This window comes from Durio zibethinus, chromosome 3, assembly GCF_047325235.1.
Source record: "Durio zibethinus cultivar Kanyao isolate XHJ-2024 chromosome 3, ASM4732523v1, whole genome shotgun sequence".
NCBI lineage: Eukaryota > Viridiplantae > Streptophyta > Magnoliopsida > Malvales > Malvaceae > Durio > Durio zibethinus.
Window position 1 is genome coordinate 976356 of NC_143164.1, and position 2908 is coordinate 979263.

At 43.5% G+C, this 2908-nt stretch overlaps 1 non-coding gene across 1 annotated transcript; it reads left to right on the forward strand.

Moving 5' to 3' along the window:
* The first annotated feature begins 688 nt into the window (after positions 1 to 688).
* LOC149519472 (5.8S ribosomal RNA) lies at positions 689 to 844 on the forward strand. The gene has a single exon (XR_016341255.1). It is a non-coding gene; the product is annotated as a 5.8S ribosomal RNA (ribosomal RNA).
* Positions 845 to 2908: the final 2064 nt, after the last annotated feature.

The following is a 2908-nucleotide window of genomic DNA, read 5'->3' on the forward strand; positions in this document are numbered from 1 at the left end:
AATAAAACAATGTAGGCAAGGAAAGTCAATAAAATAGATCCATAACCTCAGGAAAAGAACTGGCTCTAAGGGCTGGGCACAGGGTCCCAGTCTCGAACTTGTCAGCTGTCGATACACTGCTCGAGTTGCTCTCACGATGAGAACGGGTCACCACATGTTGACTGAGGACAGACTAGGAATGGCTCCATCGGGGGCATTACCTGGGGGACGAACAGTTGACTCAAAACTAGTACGGACAAGGGGATTCTGACTATTTAATTAAAATAAAAGCATTGCGATGGTCCCTGTGGATGCTCATGCAATGTGATTTTTACCCAGTGCTCTGAATGTCAAAGTGAAGAAATTCAACCAAGTGTGTGTAAACGATAGGAGTAACTATGACTCTCTTAAGGTAGCCAAATGCCTTGTCATCTAATTAGTGATGAGCATGAATGGATTAACGAGATTCCTACTATCCCTGTCTACTATCCAGTAAAACCACAGCTAAGGGAATGAGATCAATGAGGAAAGAAGACCCTGTTGAGCTTGACTTTAGTCCGACTTTGTGAAATGACTTAAAAGGTGTAAGATAAGTGGAAGGCCCTGGGTGAAATTGAAATATCATTACTTTTAACGTTATTTTACTTATTCTGTTTGTGGTGCATGCATGGGCAGCATCGCGACTGCTTTTGTCGTGAAAAAATGAAACGATTCTAGGCAATGGATATCTCAGCTCTCACATCTATGAAGAACGTAGCAAAATGCGATACTTGGTGTGAATTGTAGAATCCCATGAACCATCGAGTCTTTGAATACAAGTTACACCCCTAGACATTAGGTCGAAGGCACGCCTACCTAGGTGTCATCCGACATCGTCCCCCCTCGACCCTTCACCCATCAAGCTCCCGGGAAGGAGGAAGGTGGAAGATGTCCTCCCGCGATCTTGTTGATTGTAGATGGCCTAAAAATGAGTCCTCGGCAATGACAACGCCGTGACTGTTAGTGGTAGAGCTCCCAGCGTGCCTCATCCCTGATGATGCGCACTCATTGTCCACCCGTAGCCCGTTAGACCCCTCGCATCGCTCGATTGATGTTTGCATCACGATCTCAGGTCAGGCAGGATCACCCGCTGAGTTTAAGCATATCAATAAGCAAAGGAAAAAAAACTTACCAAGATTCTTTTTGTAACGGCGAGTGAACCGAAAAAAGCCCAGCTTGAGAATCGAGCATCCCAATTGGATGTGGAACGGTGAGAGTCGGTCCACCAATCGGCTCAGGGCGTGGATCGACGTGGTCATAATCCCAATATGGTTCCTATGAAACCAATGCTTGTCAAATTAAGTAGTGCCTTAGTTGGTGACATGTCATTACCCTTTCTTCATGCTTAATTGGCCCTTTGGGGCATGCAGCACTTGCATCACATAGGCTTTTGTGGTCCTACCTTGTTGAACCATGCAGCGCCTCTATGCTTAATGCCATTACCCTCTTCTCTACACCATGTGGTCTTTACCCTCTTCTCACACTTAATGGACCATTTTAGATGTACAGTGCACAAGTGTAGGGTGTCCATGCTCATGTCTAGGCCATTACCCTTTCTTCAACAAACCATCCATCTTCAGGGTCAGTGTCACCTATGCCTCCACCTTAATAAGGCAACATCGGTAAGATACATCAAAATGGTGCTTACCTTAGTAGCATCGTCCTGTATACTCATGGCCTAGAAGTACTACTTCATCCTCCATAGATAATTGTCTACTTTCTTGGCTATCTTAGTCCCCTTGAACTCCTTAGGCTTAGGAATCTCCACACAGGTATTAGACACTCTAATAATCATGCCATTCCCAATGGCTATCTTGCAAGCAGCAAACTCCCCTTTAGGCTCCTCTATCTCTTTGTGCATGGTCTCCACCTGGGCCTCCAAGGCTTTATTCCTCTAAGTGTTCATGTCAACGGCCTCATTCAGAACCACTTGCAACTCGTTTTTGAGCTTTTCCTCTATAGAGTCCAATGCCTCGATGTGAGTCTCAACCTTGTCAAGCTTCTCCTTCACATCGCCCACTGTCACCTCCACCTTAGACAGCCTCCTATCCATGGTAGACTAGATGTCCTTCGAACTAGCTTTCTTCCCCCTTCCACAGCCTTACTCCCAGGCCTTTGGTTGTTGGCTAGCAACATTACTTTGGGATGCCATTTTTGCAAATGCCTTGAGTGTGATCTAAACATCACCGAATAGAACCTACACAGAACCTACTCTGATACCAACTATCATAGGCTTGGACCTTTAAACCAAAATCCATATAGCCTTAGACTAGGAATGAGCTCCTTATGTCTGAGCCAGCCTATGAACCAAGCATGCGGGCACTAAACCAAACAGAAAGGCAGAATATGCAAGTTTGAGAAAATAAGAGAATGTTGGAATATGTTGTATATTACTGTAGACAAAATGTGTTTGATGATGTACAACAAAGGGTGGGGTAACCCTTTATTTATAGTTGAGGCCCTAGTACTAATTATGGCTGCTTCCTAAAATCAAAAGATTATATGATTCCAAGAATTAAGGGATTTACACATTAATACACAGATAAAATCCTGATTCTAAGGACCCTCTCTTGATTCTTAGGGTTGACCAGATCCTCCCACTGAATGCTACTGATCCTGGATGCCTCTAGAAGATTCTGGATCTGCCAATCTCCCCTGGGTCCACCTAGGTGCAGTGAGGGCATGTTGCAAGCTTGGTCCAAGCTGGGCAGTCTGGACATTTCTCTCATGCTTATTACGTCAACCCTTGCAACTGTCCCTAGTGTTTTAGCCTATTAATATTTAAACAATTAATAAGTAAAAGATTTAAAAAATAGATCTATTTATCGAATAAGTTTAAACAGTTATGATTATTTAATAATTATTTATTTTAAATCGTTATGACTTTTAG